Consider the following 15,930-nt stretch of genomic DNA (forward strand, 5'->3'; position numbering starts at 1 on the left):
TGTCCATGGGCTGGCAGTCAGGGTGAGACTTGAATTTAGAGGGTTATGACTGTACTCAAATCTCTCATCTAGCCAACCGATGCTTTCTTCTGAACTCTAAGGAAGGACTCTCATGTTCTTTAGATAGTCTGCCAACAGATGGACAGTTAGTGATTAGTGAAATCAAGACTTAAAAGCGGCTTTGTCTGATTTTCAGGCCAAGTATGTCTTTTCCCTTTTTCTTTGCCCTTCTTTGGAGACTTGTTCATTTCTAAAAACTCACCTTCGTTGAAGTAGACTTACTTTTCTAGACACTTTAATGGTGCTTTGTTTATATGGTTTGGTAATTGAGAATAACCACTTTGTCAGCTGGAAAGCTGTCTTCCCACCCTTACAACCCATGAAACCTATAAATAAATAAACAAAGGAATTATTCAAAGTTTGCCTAAAAATTTCTTAAATTTTTTTCTATCCTATCATTTTCTATGTCTCAGGTCCTGGAGGCAGGGGTGGGTGTTTATTATCACTGATAGTGGGAACACCTTGTAACCCATGCTGAGTTAGTGTTCTTTTAGACTGTTCTGAGGCCAGTCTGAACAGAAAACTAGGCAGTGTGTCTTTAGTTCAAGTTTTTGTATATCGATTAATCAATCCATTGATTCATTATTACATAATCTCTAAATTTCAGCAAGTTTTCTGATGTCTTCATGCCAAGAAAGTTCTGGTGATAACAGGTATATTTCTTGTTTCTTGGGTATTGAGTGGAAGAACGTTTAATCTCCCGAATCCAAAGAGAAGATGCAGCTTTTTGGTGTCTAATCAGCCTTAAATGTCTTATTTACTGGCAGGGCAGAGACCCGTGAGGTGCCAACCAACATCTTAGGTTAGGGTGTGTTCACTGCCACTGCCACACACAGGTCCAAGCACGAGATTGAGCCTTCACTATGTGGTATAGTCTCTATCCCAACATAAAAGTACTCATATGTAGTACAAATGAGGCTTTCTAATGTAAGATCATCCATTCAACTCCAGATTCTAAGTGAACATCCAAGCAGATATGAGTCTCAGTCCTTAGCCACTGTCTTTGACTGCTTTGCTATTGGAAGTCTGTTGATGCAGATGAGTTGTGTAGTGTAGAAACTACAACCATTTCAGGTTCATCTCCAGACCTTTAGGCTTCTACATTCCAGCTACCGCATAGCAAAGGAGTCTGTACCTGCTGCTGTTTTCTGCCTATAATTTTCTTTGTATCACTTTTACTATAAATTAGTGGGTACATACACACCTCTTATCAAAGTCAGAATAGTTTCTTCTTCTTTTTCAAATTGTAGTTCAAGATAGCAAATATAGAGCCGCCGTCTCCACTCCTGCCCCCCGTGACCATTCAGGTAGCGGTCACCACTACAGTGTGGGGCACTTCACCTGCGGCCTGCTGTTCTGGAAATGGGACTCCTCCCTCAGAGAATCTGCTCTCTGTGAAACTGAGCAGTTGCCAGTGTGGGTATTAGACCAGGTTTTCCCTTTGCTTCCTAGAGAACACTTAAGAATAACATGGCTACATGTTTCCACTTCATCCCATTTCTTCAAGTCACTATAAACAATTGTAAATATTCAGTAACTTCTCGTTTTACTAATAATTCAATAGAAATTCAAAATCCAGAAATCATGCATCATCTGTAAAGTAAAAACTCTAATTCTAATTCACCAAATTGTGGTGAAAATAAAACTAAGCAACCTAAACATTTAAGAGAAATATTACTGCACTAGAAATAAATTACTTTTCCCTTCAACACAAGTCACCAGAGAAAATAAAACTGTACCCTCTTCTCTGGGTCTTTTCTTCTGTGTCAGATAACAAACACAGCATATAGTGGTTACATGTACACCTAATTTAAATTTGTTGTGAGGCTATTGTGTATTGATTAGTTCAATAACTGATTATTGCACAATTGCTAAATTCCAGTAGGTCCTCTGATGTCTCTCATCCCAAAAGTTTCAGCTTGCAAGTGCATGGGCAATTTGGTACCTGAACCTCTTAACAACTGAATTTGTACCAGGTGAAGCTCTAGTTATGCCTAACCAGTTTATGCACTTTGTGGACATTGCTGTTATCATTAGGTTCCCATCTCAGGGCTTCAGTAAAGCAGGATTCACAGTGCCTGAGTGATCTGCATGCTCTGAGCCATGGTTCACACCTGTCTTTACTATTCCCATGGCAACAATGATATTTTTTCCTATTTCCAGCTAAAGTCAAAATGAGCTACCAGGCCCTCCAGACACTGAAACTACTCTGGGAACACAAGATGAGTGAAATTCTGAACTTCAGAATTTGTTACATCCAACATCACACACAAGTGTGGGTGTCATGGTCAAAGCTTATAAGTTTTCCTGTCCCATACCCTAGAGATCTTGATACGTTATTTTAAGGCTGCTTTTCTGTTTAAGGCAGGAGGGGAAGTTGTATAAGAGTATTATATCCACCAGCTTTTGAACGCATGGAAGATTTTATTTTATTTTATTTTATTTCAGAACAGAAAACACCTTTATTACACAAGCTACAAAAGATAGTTTATTTGTCTTTCTGGGCTTTGATCTTCTGCAGATAGAACTCCAGCTACTTGCCTTCGAGAACAGAGCCATCTCCTCTGCCACACTGGCCTGGTCTTGAAGCAATGCATGCTAGAAGCCTGCCCTGCTGGAACTGCTCCTCCAGAAGACTGCTGGGCTTGGCATTCTTTTTTCGTTTGTCATATTTCTTTTAAACTTTCTTTGATCATTTTTTATTTAAAATCTCTTCCTCCTCAAGAGTTAGCTTGGACACCTTCTAGTGGCCCAAGGGGCTGGGCATAGTAGGACTCCTACCACTGTTGGTATGGTGTGCTGCCAGTAAGCACAATGCAGTTCTTTACCAAGGTCTTGGTGAGGATAATCTCCTTATTGGATGCATCATAGACAAAAAACATCAACACTCAGAGCCACAGAAAAAGTTCCCCACATCCAATCTGAGAGCCCAGTACTTCTTAATTGCCTCCTCGAACTTGGACTGTGTGAAAGTGGCAAGGGTCAATCTTAGTGTTGGCAGCAGGCTGTCCCAACTCATACTTTTGTTTCTGGTGGTAGGGTTTTCTCTTACCCCTGGTCTGTGGCATTTGTGCCAGTTGTACCTTGAGATGCCCATTGCTTGGCGCTGGCTGGAAAGAGGGAAGATTTTATATTTACCACATGGTCCTAACTAAGTATAGAGGCAACCACATGGTTGCCTCTTTAGTTCCTGCAATGTTTACTTCTCCACCACCTCTATACTTGTAAGGACACTCATTCAATTGTTCTTTGTCTTTTGTTTTAACTCAGAGGGTCAGAAGTGTTCTTATGAGCTTTAAATCTGCCTCTCATACTTGTCACCTTAATGCAAGACCCTCTTTGGTGAGGTAGTTTAACCTAAAATGGTTGGTGTGTAACATGAGCTAATCTGATGAGTTCAGTCATCTACACAAATATTGATCTATTCTGGTATATTTAAACAGGTAAGCTTGAAGTATGAGAATAGAAGAAAATCAGAACCTTTAAAATATATCAATCACCCCATCTCTAACTACTGCCTTTCTTCGTGTTACTCATAACCCATTCCAGCCTTACTCTTAAAAGCACCCCTGAGGTTTGGCTCTAAAATGGGAGTATTATAGATTCAACGATGATTAAAACTAACCTCCAAGGGGGGGTTACAATCCTTAATATGTAAACTCTCATCACCTCCCCATTCTTGCACAGAATCTCGAAGGCAGGGTAGGTAGGGAGTGAAAACTGTGAAGGCTTTGCTAGCTGTAGTTTCTAGTATCATGTTGTGTTTCACAATCCCCAGGGCTGATACTGCTGTACTGACTAGAGATTTCTGAAACAGTGCCACTATCAGGTAGATCAGATAGTTGGCCAAAGCTTTGGCACTGAAGAGACTCAACAAATACATTTCAACACACTGACCCTGTGCTAACAGCAGCTCTATGTGGATAACCTCGTGGGAATGGAAGTTGAGAAAGCGCTGTTTCAAAGCTGCCAATGCCTTAATCTCTGCTCTGTTCAAAATGCAAACATGCTGCTTTTTATGCTCACAGTAGTAAAACAAATCTGTGTGATTTTTCAATCCTCAGCAAAGGAAGGTAGAGAGAAAAGTGAACAAGGCGAATCTGATTTGAAATGTCCACAGTAACAATAGGAGGAAGAAAATCAGTGAGTCAAACACCTTTAAAATGGGGGAAAAAAGGGAAATAAGAAATTAAGGAGGTAAAATATATGCAATTATCTGACTCAAGGAGGGTTTCAAAAAATTATTTTATTTGCAATTCCAACACTCAGTTCTTTGTTCAGGAAAACTAGAGAAGTGCCCTGCAGACTCAAAGACTCCTGAGTTATCAGGGGACTGTTTCCTGGGAATGTGTTCACCCACCCAATACAGCTGCTGGAATACAGGCAGAAAGAATAGTGCAAAAAAAAAATCTGTAAAAACAGACCAGCACTCCAGGCTTTGTCACAACAACACTGTCATTGGCATAATAGAAACCCCAGGAGATAGTGGACGGACTCTGCCTAGACGTGGGGGGGGGGTCTTCCAGGAGGAACCTCAAGTCTTCTAAAGCCAAGGGGTTTCCTACTATTCACTGGCTCTGTGTGTAGCCTAACCTGCCTGAACCAGCTTTAACAAGGGCGGCAGCCTTCTGGGAGACTGTCTGCCTGATTCAGATTGTGGAGTCTAGGCCACATGGTCAGATAGGGGCTGGACTCCAGCCACAAGGACAGTAGGACTGAGACTTTATCTTTCCCCTTGCCTTCAGAGTAGCAATGAGAAGGCTTCCATGGCCCTGGTCTCCCAGTATCTGGAGGGTGTCTGTCTGAGACCCTGAGGTCCTCCTGTCCCTCCCACCCTGTCCTAACCAGTCGCTGAATCTAGAGAGACAGAAACTCGTGTTTTTCAGAGCATTGGGAAAGAGGCACCGAGTCTCCTTTCTCTGTTAGTCATTACAAAATGATAGTTTTCCACAGACGTTTTAAACAGTGTGGTAGTTTGCTGTGACTGTATAGAGTGATTCCAAACCTATTGAACTATTTTTTTTAATTGTGATTTGTGTTTCTTAATTGAAACAAAATGGTACAGCATTCTACAATAATGGTACCAAGTCCTTCAGCCCACAATAATGTGCAATGCTACTTTTTTTTTCTTCGTCTTTTATGGGGTCTGGCTATTTAAGTCCCTCCTAACTACTTGTATGTCTGGGTGTGACATTCCAGATTGGACACAACAGAGAGAGCCCCGCAGTGCTCATTTCTAAATCCAATCCTCACAGCCTTGTTATCTTTGTCAGAACAACCTAGTAACTGCTTCCTCAATGTTTTAATTTAGATTTCTGAGATACAAGAGGAATTTAGATGTTCTTCCCCACCCCCACTCCACCTTAAATGTGTGGCAGCCTTACTGTTTCTAGGACAGGGCTAAAAAGAAACAGATCAACCCTCAGTGAAGCCCTGGAATGTTATTCTAAGGCGCCTTCAGATTTCCATCCTTCTGAATAGTATTGAGCCTCATTTGGGGCTATAGCACACAAGAAAACAGTTGTGGCGGAGCCAGAAGATTGAAGACGCCCAGGCGATGGGTGACGATGAACAGGAGGCAGCTAATTGTTTCAGCTCTGCAGCTTTGGGAAGTTGTAAATGAAAATGGAAAAAGGAGAACTGTTTCTTTTTTACTGTAAGTCTTGAACACAAACATTTTTAAAGCCCCTTGGGCAATACAATGTATCTTTTCATATAGCTTTTGGGAAGGCCATTGATGCATATTAAGAAATTATGTGCACCGACCTAAAAGCCCAGGTATTATGATGAGTGAACACTTTCTAGATGAGGCATTAGTTAGTTGATAATGGTGCAAAATTCTCTTGTAAAAATATATATACATAGTAGCGATTTCACAAATACACTGAAAATGCTTGGAGTCTAAATCACCTTGTAGACCCCTATTCTGTCCTTGAGGAAGTCAGGTGTTCATGGTTAGTGGCCAGCACATCAGATACGTAATCCAAATTCTAAAACACAATGAACTACTGTGATAAGGTAAATGCTTCCTTCTCTGTCCCTTTGCTAGCACATGCTTCTTCTGAGCTCGCTGCTTTGGTGAGGTTCCTAGCAGCTGATAAGCAAAGCCTAAAATTGAAGACATTCTTGAAAGGTCAAGGGTCTCTTCCTAGTATTTTTTGTGAAAGGGCCCAGCAGCTCACCTTAGGAGTGTCAAAACAAAGAGACTTGAGCCAGTATCTAAGGAATTCCTCTTCCTCCTCAGAAGCATTCTCATATTGGTGGGCTTTGGTCACTAGAGTCTTCCTCAGAGTTTTGGAATTATATCATAAAGATATGGAGAAGGAGAAAAAGGGTGAGGAGGAAGAAGAGAAGAAGGAAAAAGAAGCAAAACTAAGGAGAAAACATCAACCCAAACAAGAGCAATAGGAAGGAGAAATGGGAACAGGGAAAAAAAAACAAGGTGCTGGGTCACTTCTTAGGCAGCTTCTAAGTGTGGAGCACACTGTGTTCATTTCCAAAGCTAACTGCAAACATAGCTATTGTGATTTTTGTAGAAAAATTCAATAAATATGTCAAAAGAAATCCACATCAAGTGGTACGTGCTTGAAGAGATTACAGTTTGTCTGCTTTGGGTCAGTTTATGCTTTTTGTCCTCCAGGTACCTTTTGGTTGCCATGGTTGAACTTTTTATGCATAAATTATTTTCCCATTGTTTTCTTAAAAAAGGAACCGTTACTGTTTTCTGCACATTTCAGCAGAGGAGGAACTCGGAAAGCCAGTGCCCACTGTCTGTCAGAAGGAGCCCCTGAATCTGAAACTGGACTAACTCAGTCTCCCAATGTGTTTTAGATTGGCACAGAATATTCAGCCTGCTTCAATAGAGAACAATGGCTGTTTTGGAAATTAAGTTTTTTTTTTCCTAATGGTATTCTTACCATATAGTCTATATTTGTCTACTAATTGTACCTGGTACACCAAGGGGGAAGGGACTGTGCCTCTACGGTGGAAGGGAATGGCACCTAAGGAAACCAAGAAGCAGGGGAAAGATCAAACAGACATAGCTTCTAGTCTCTCTCTCTCTCTCTCTCTCTCTCTCTCTCTCTCTCTCTCTCTCTCTCTCTCTCTCTCTGTGTGTGTGTATGTGTGTGTGTTGTGTGTGTGTGTGTCTGTGTCTGCATATGTATCTATGTGTAGTTATGGGGTTCAAAATCTGGGCCATTCTATTGTTGTAAATTGTTTGCTACAAGTCTATATTCCTAGTTATAAATAAAATCTTTTTTTTTAAATTGTGTCTAGACTTTGATTCTTCCTTTCTTTTCTTTCCTTTTTTTAATGTTTGAAAAGAACAACATTTTCCCAGATATTTCTACTTAGAAAAATATGGCTGCACATTCTTGTTGAAGATCAATATTATGAAGATGTGTTTTGAGGACGTTCAAAACTCATGGATTTGAAAGTAGTTAAATTCTGGATTTCTAAACTATTTATGTAAGTTTATATATCTTTGATTTTGTTTATGGGTCATGAATACCTCTCTGAAATGACTACAGGCATTTATTTTAAAGAAAACTAACATCCTATACATTGTGCAGTTTTTATATGCTATAGAAGATTTGCATGATCCTACGTCGAATACAAAATAAATTCTTCAGTGTTGTATATGAATTCAACCAAAGCTCTGATACTTAAAATTTGTCCTAGATTTTACAAAGAGGAATTTGCAGCCATTGGTATTGTAGTATCTAGCTCAATGTCCCGGAACTCAGATTATTCTGTTGGTAAATGACTGCCCAGCATATGTAAAATAATTTTGACCTAAAACTGATAGTACTTACAAAAATAGTGATACTGAAGTACATTTTGAAAGGAAACTCTTTTGATATTTAATCATTTGATGGTTTCTGACTTTTCTACATTAGTAGAAAATGTTTATTCACTTGACCAACATAAAGTTTCTCTTACTTTTCTCCTGGTAACACCTTGAATTTTTTGGAAGGCTACCTGTCCTATCCTCCTTTCTATTGCTATTTCTACAGCTCCTTCTACCCACAGCCAGTACATGTTAAAAGTAAAAGAGTTGCTGCCTTGGACCCCTGGCTAAAGAGTTGGGTTGATAATCTCAATGTGAACAAAAAGGATGTTTACCTTACATAGCCACTGCTTACTGGATGAGCACAGATCCAGGTAAACTAAATCAACCCTGTAAAGGGCTTCAGGAAGGAAAAAATAAGGAACAGAACCATGTGGGCTTTGAGCTAATGGGAAGCCATTTTGACTTCATGAAAGAAGTTATATACACATAAATGAATGGAAAAGTTTCAAGATCTTCTGCAGGCTTAAATGTAGTGATGAAAAATAGTCATACTGGGTACACTGAATATTGGCTGAAAACTTAATAGGTGGTATTGTCATTTTCCAAAGTGAGAAAAAAATCTAAGAGACACAGAATTGAAAGGGAATAAAATCAGAGACTCATCTGTGTAGTGGCAAAGATGCAAGTGTAAACATATAGATAGATACTCAAATCCCCAGCCTTTGATTGACAACTGAAGCCATTGTGTTGGAGAAGATAGGAAACTGAGCCCTTGAACATGTTGACATATATATGCTATAGGAAAATAGGTGATGGCCAACTAAATTGGCTTAATGGCTCCTGCCAATTCTAGGGTAAAGTCTCAGCTGTTCTACATACTAAACAGTTTATGTGCTCTCCCTTTATAGCTCTCTAGTCTTTGTCTTACTGGATTATTTCTTGGAGCTTATATTCCAGTAAACTTAACTTGTTGGTTTTCTCTCCTGTCTCAGCTACTACAAGTCTTGAAACTGAAAAGTTAGTACATTTCTTAAAATTGCAGAATAAATCAATGTAGAGAGAAAAGCCTGCTCTTCTTTCTCCCCAGTTAATAATCTTTTAAAGTGTGCTCCCTCCTTTACCCCCTAACCTCATCCTACTCTGTAGCCCAGGTTGGGTAGATTTGAGGCTTTGTACATTGTCATTAGAATAACACCCTTGGGTTCTGATTCTAAGAGTCTGGGTCTTATCCAAACATCAGGGGAATATGTCTTAGATCTAAAAATGTTGCTTTAGTTCATTTTAAATTAAGTTAGCATATTGCCTAGACTGCTATAATAATAATAATAATAATAATAATAATAACATAATAATAATCCAAAAAATATATCTAAAGATTTAGGCTGAATGCTTGTCTGTCTTTAAAAAATGATTTACATACACTGAAGGTAATTTTTGCTGCTGATAATTACTTTCAAGTGCAAGACCAGCCATGTGCCAACTCTACCACTATTGTCTTTTCTAATTGGTTTCTTTTTCATGGCAGCCAGCACTCCCACACACAGGACATGCCCTGCTTGCACTGGAGGGCATGCAGAAGACAGACTCCCACATGGGGTGGCCAGATGTCCTAGATTAAGCAGCATGACACAGGAGCTGAAGCTACTGTCTGTCCAGTGTGTGCAGACATTCTGGATGGAATGTCCTTCCAGAGCTAGGCTCTTGGAACTGTTTGAAGAGAAGATACTTATGTCTTTCACCATTTGAGTCTCAGGAGACAGAGGAATGAATTGTGTTGGCCCAGCACTGGGGCGTACTTCATTGCCTTTGTTTGAGAGGAAACATTTTCAGTGCTATAAAGAGCTTTCCTTTATTTCTAAGAAGACAGGAATGATATGAGCTTACACACTTTATAAAACTTCTAAAGGAGGCATTCCTGAAAGTTTGCCACTTGGGATAGATTACTAAAAGATCCCAGGAAGAGAAGAAGAGAGGGCGATACTGCACAATGGGTAGGAGACTGTGTCTTCTGCACATGAACAGCAAGAAAGAGCTCTCTGAAAGCAATATGGGAGTTAAAGACTGTGGCAGAAAGTTTGGGGCATGGCCAGAGTGCCACCTATTTACTGGGCTCTAGAGCACCCAGAGGCTCTTGAAGCCCTCATTAATCATTGCTTTGCCTTCCAGAGAAGAAATGTGTTTTTTATAAGTTGGTTCTTATGAATAGGGCTGATTACAAAGCTGTAAAAGTCAGACATGAATTAGTGTGCAGAGTCCCTAAAGTCCCCCAAATGCCACACCAAGGCAGGACTTTTAAGTGCAATTATAACTTCTGGAACCAGCATAACATGATGTTCTGCATTTGAAAATCTGGGAAAGCATCTGCATGAATTTCTTATTCCATTTGCTATTTGCATACTTGCAAAATTTAAAAACCTGCTTTGGCATATGTCAGAAAGAAAAAAAAAACTACAAAATCTTTTTTTTTTCCAGAGTAATGGAAGTAAAAAAATGCAGTGTAAATATTTGTGTCAAAAGCTTGATAAGGGGAATGCCTGGCCTCACTCTTTGATTATGGTTTCTGGCTCTCCCTAGCATGGCAGTTTCAACGGATGAGCAGTTAGAAGAGAAGTCCAAATGACCTGAGCATATTAGAAAAATGTTCTATTAGTAATCGAGTGGCAAAACTGAAACTTGGCCTTCACAGTCACTCTTCAGTGCCAGATAAATGCCCAGTGGGTTCTGAGTGGACCCTGGCATTTTCCCAAGCTGCAGCCTTATGTCAATGTCTTTGCCACTGTGCCCCCCTCCTCACTGAGATTCTTTCTCTAGGATCCTTGAAACTGTGCCCAGTAATTTGTTCTGGTTTAACTATGACAAGCAAAGAGACTCATTTTGCTATTTTTACTTCAAGGTCTTAACTCTGGAGTTGCACCATCCTTTTCAGTATTTGGCTTTGGTGGGTGATGAAGGTAGTTAGGGGAAGTTACTTGGATTTGCACCTTCCGGTCAACTTTGACTTAGTGTTTGCAAGCATATATACAACAGGCCCTTTACAAACCAAGTCAAACACAGTTTTGCATGCCTGGAGATGGACATAAAGCAGAACTACCTGAGTGACCAGCAGTGAATAGGTAAGGAAATCAGAGTTCTCACTCCGCTGCCCTGACACACACCTCCTTGGATGCTTCTGCAAGAGCATGTACTAAGCATGCTGCGGTTACGTGCCTATCTTAAGATAAGTAGTGTTCTGAAAACTAGTATACAGAGATAATAAATCGAACATCAAGTCTATCTTTCCCAGACAAACAAAAGCCCCACCTTTCTATTTTTCTTTTCATGGAGATAAAGGCAGAAAAAGCTTATAATATCAAATGTTGGATGTTATCATGGAGGAGTGAGGGATAGTCACCAACAGCCACCAGGAGGAAGATTGTGCTCCTGGCCAAAAGCCCAGCCTTCAGCAGGTAATTGTGCATGTAGATGTCCTCATATAATTCTCTCTCTCTCTCTCTCTCTCTCTCTCTCTCTCTCTCTCTCTCTCTCTCTCTCTCTCTGTATAGGACTCTGGACTTACCCAGGGAAAGAGGACATGACCTGTTTGGATTGCTGTCCAAGGTCATAGTCTATTGACATTATTTGTGAATAGCCTTTCCCTTAGTTACAGATGGACCATATAAGTTTACACAGAAAATACCTCAAAGTTACTGACACAAGAAGGCCCACCTAACCTGACACCCTCTTGGTATCATGATACAAGTTTTAGCAATTATTATTAAATACAAAGAATGCTCTTCGTCTCTTTGCTACACAGATGTACCCAAGAAGCCCTCTGATGCCAAAGCTCTGCTGGGAAGGGAAGGTAATAATTAACTCAGTAGGAATTTCACCTACTGAGAGTTATCAATTGACAGCTAAGATAGGGAGATTCTCAGGAATAAGAAAGGCATGGTAACCAGCTGGCCCAATACAAGGAGAGGAGGGGAAAGGAACCAGTGGCTAGTGCAGCCAGACCAATTGCGTGCTACATGCTGGTGTCATTTATGTGAATTCACTTTCACAACTGGTTTAAAAAGCTTTCCTGTCCTCAAGTTGGGGAAATGGAAGAACAGAAGGTTTAAGTTTTCTGAGCTAACACTGACAAGAAGTGGCAGAGAGAAGCTATAAATCCAGTCGACTGGCTCTGGAAGCCAAGCTTTTACTATGATGCCCTTGGCTGAGGAGAGGTGATAGATAATTTCAGTCAACATATGCAGGAAACTCTCTCCAGGTTCCTAATCATGTCTCATTATCTAATTGGCAGTTCTTACTCTGTACCCTTGCCTGAGCCTTGATTACTAAAGAAACACTATTATTTTGAAAAGATTTCTATATTAAACATCAGCAATCCTGCTTGGTTAGATTCTGGTCTTCCTGGTCTTTCTGGTCTTCCTGGATTCCTCATAGCAAGAGTAAACCCATTGATAAGGCTTTTTGTAACCCTAATAAACCTGATCAGTAGCTGTGAGTTTGGGAATTCCTTTGCACATACTATCCCTTCTTGCTGCCTTTGCTCTGTTCTTTTGTTTTTGATGAGAGTGGACAGCTAAAAATGAGTGTCCAATTGTTTCCATGGGTATTTGTCATATTCCCTTCAAGTGCCCTTTCCTATAGGTAGCAGCAATGGCTGTCCACATACAAACAAGCCCTGTCCTCACAAATCTCATAATCAGATTTCCTTTGAGCTGTAGTGGAACTTTGTGGGACCTAGGTGAAGAATTCTTCTTAGAGCCTATACTCAACAAAACTGGAAAATCTGGATGAAATGGACAATTTTCTGGACAGTTAATAGGTACAAAACTTAAACCAGGATCAGATAAACCATATAAATAGTTCCCAAAAAACCTAAAGGAATAGAAGCAGTAATTAAAACTCTCCTAAGAAAAAAGCCCAGGACCAGATGGTTTTAGTGCAGAATTTTATCAGACTTTCATAGAAGACCTAATACCAATACCCTCCAAAATATTTCATGAAATAGAAACAGAAGGAGCACTATTAAGCCACAATTATGTATATACCTAAACCAAACAAAGACCCAACAAAGAATTAAAACTTCAGACTAATTTGCTTTATGAATATCAATGCAAAAATACTAAATAAAATTCTCCCAAACCGAATCCAAGAACACATTAAAATGATCATCTATCATGATCAAGTACACTTCATCCCAGGGGTACAGGAATGGTTTAATCTATAGAAATCTGTCAACATAATACACTATATAAAGAAACTCAATGAAAAATAAATATATGATCATCATATTAGATACTGACAAAGCATTTGTCCAAATTCAACACTACTTCATGTTAAAAGTCTTGGAAAGATCAGGAATTCAAGGCCCATACCTAAACATAGTAAAAGCAATATTCAGCAAACTAGTAGCCAACATTAAACTAAATGGAAAGAAAGTTTAAACAATCCCATTTTTAGTGGGGCTAGACAAGAATGCCCACTCTCTTCCTACCTATTCAAGTTAGTATTCAAAGTTCTACCCAGAGCAATTAGACAAAAAAAGGAGGTCAAGGGACACAAAATTGGAAAGGAAGAAATGAAAATATTGCTGTTTGAAGATGAAATGATAATATACTTAATTGATGCCAAAAATTCCACTAGAGAACTCCTACAGCTACTAACCAACTTCTGCAAAGTGGCTGGATATAAAATATATCCAAACAAATTAGTAGCGTTCCTCTACTCAAAGGAAAAACAGACTGAGAAAGAAATTAGGGAAATGACTACCTTCACAATGGTAACAAATAATATAAACCACTTTGGTGTGACTCTAAACAAGCAAGTGAAAAATCTGTATGACAAGAACTTAAAGACTCTGAAGAAAGAAATTGAAAAAGATATCAGAAGATGGAAAGATCTTCCATGTTTATGGATTGGCAGGATTGATATAGTTAAAATGGCCATCTTGCCAAAAGCAGTCTACAGATTCAGTGCAATCCCCACCAAATTTCCAACTCAATTCTTCATAGAGTTAGAAACAGCAATCTTCAAATTCATTAAAAAAAAAAAAAAACCCAGGAGAGCAAAAACTATTCTCAGCAATAAAAGAACTTCTGGAAGAATCATCATTCCTGACCTCAACATGTATTACAGAGATATGGAGATAAAAACTGTATGGTATTGGTACAGAGACAGAAAGGAAGATCAATGGGATAGAACTGAAAGGCCAGAAATGAACCACCACAAGTATAGTCACTTGATCTTTGTAAAAGGAGCTAAAACTATCCAGTAGAAAAAAGATAGCATTTTCAACAAATAGTCCTGGTCAGCATGTAGAAGAATGCAAATTGATCCATTCTTATTTCCCTGTACAAAGCTCAAGACCAAGTGGATCAAGGACCCATAAATAAAAAAAGATACACTCAAAGTAATAGAAGGGAAAGTAGAAAAGAGTCTCAAACACATTGGCTTGGGAAAAATTTCCTGAACAGAACACCAATGCCTTATGCACTAATATCAATAATAGACAATGGGATCTCAGAAAATTGCAAAGCTTCTGTAATGCTAAGGACACTGTCATTAGGACAAAACAGCAACCAACAGAATGGGAAAAGATCTTTGCTAATCTGATACAGGGCTAATTTCCAAGACATACAAAGAACTCAAGAAGTTAGACTCCAGAGAATCAAATAATCCTATTAAAAGATGAAGTACAGAGCTAAATAAAGAGTTTTCATCTGAGAAATATCAAATGACCATGAAGCACCTAAAGAAATGTACAGCTTTAGTCATTATGGCAATGCAAATCAAAACATCCCTAAGTTTCCACCTAACACCAATCAAATGGATAATATAAAAAAAAAAAAAAAAAAAAAAAAAAAAAAAAAAAACCCTCAGGTGACAGCAGATACTGGTGAGCATGTGGAAAAGAGGAACACTCCTCAATTTTTGGTGAGATTACAAGCTGGTATAACCCCTCTAGAAATCAGTTTGGTGGTTCTTCAGAAAATTGGACCTAGTACTACTAGAGGATCCAGCTATACCACTCCTGTGCTTATACCAAAATGATGCTCCAAAATATAACAAGGACACATGCTCCAACATGTTCATAGCAGCCTTATTTATAATAGCCAGAAGTTGGAAAGAGCCCAAATGTCCTTCAACAGAGGAATGGATAAATAAAATGTGGTCTTTTTATACAGTGGAGTATACTCATCTAATAAAAACAATGACTACATGAAATTCTTAGGCAAATGTATGGAACTAGAAAATATTATCCTGAGTGTGGTAATCAAGTATGCACTCACTGATAAGCAGATACTAGCCCAAAAGCTTGAAATACCCAAGAAGCAATTCAGAGACCTTAAGAATCTCAAAAACAAGGAAAGTGGATCCAAAATGTGGATGCTTCAGTCCTTCTTAGAAGGGGGAACAAAATGTTCACAGGAGGAAATTCAGAGACAAAGTATGGAGCAGAGACTGAAGGAAAGGCCATCCAGAGACTGCCCCACCCAAGGATCCATCCCATATAAAATAACCAAACCCAGACAATACTGTGGATGCCAAGAAGTACATGCTGCAGGTGTGTGATATAGTTGTTTTTTGAGAGGCTTTGCCGGATCCTGAGAAACACACAGTTGGATGCCCTCAACCAACTTTTGGACTGAGAAAGGGGATCTCTAATGGAAGAGTAAGATAAATGACTGAAGGAGCTGAAGGGCTTTTCAACCCGATAGGAAGAGCAACAATGTCAACCAACCAGCCTCCGCCACCTCAGAGCTCCCTGAGACTAGGCCACCCACCAAGGAGTGCACATGGAGGGACCCATGGCTCCAGCAGCATATGTAGCATAGGATGGCTTCATCAGGCATCAAAGGAGAGGAGAGATCCTTGGCCTAGTGAAGGCTCAATGCCCCAGTGTAGGAGAATAGCAGGGTGGGGAGGTGGGAGGGAACATGTGGGTGGGGAAACACAGTCATAGAGGCAGGGGAAGGGAGATGGGTTAGGAGGATTCCAGAGGGGAAACTGGGAAAGGAGATAACATTTGAAATATAAGTTTAAAAAAATTCAATAATAATTTTTTTTTCAAAAAGAAAATAAATGAA

General features: G+C 39.5%; 1 pseudogene across 1 annotated transcript; it reads right to left on the bottom strand.

The window, feature by feature from the left end:
• Positions 1-2,548: 2,548 nt before the first annotated feature.
• Positions 2,549-3,157, bottom strand: LOC308421953 (small ribosomal subunit protein eS8-like; annotated as a pseudogene). Its single transcript has one exon. The product of its transcript is annotated as a small ribosomal subunit protein eS8-like (transcript).
• Between the last annotated feature and the right edge of the window lie 12,773 nt (positions 3,158-15,930).

This window comes from Micromys minutus, assembly GCF_963924665.1.
Source record: "Micromys minutus genome assembly, chromosome: 6".
Taxonomy (NCBI): domain Eukaryota; kingdom Metazoa; phylum Chordata; class Mammalia; order Rodentia; family Muridae; genus Micromys; species Micromys minutus.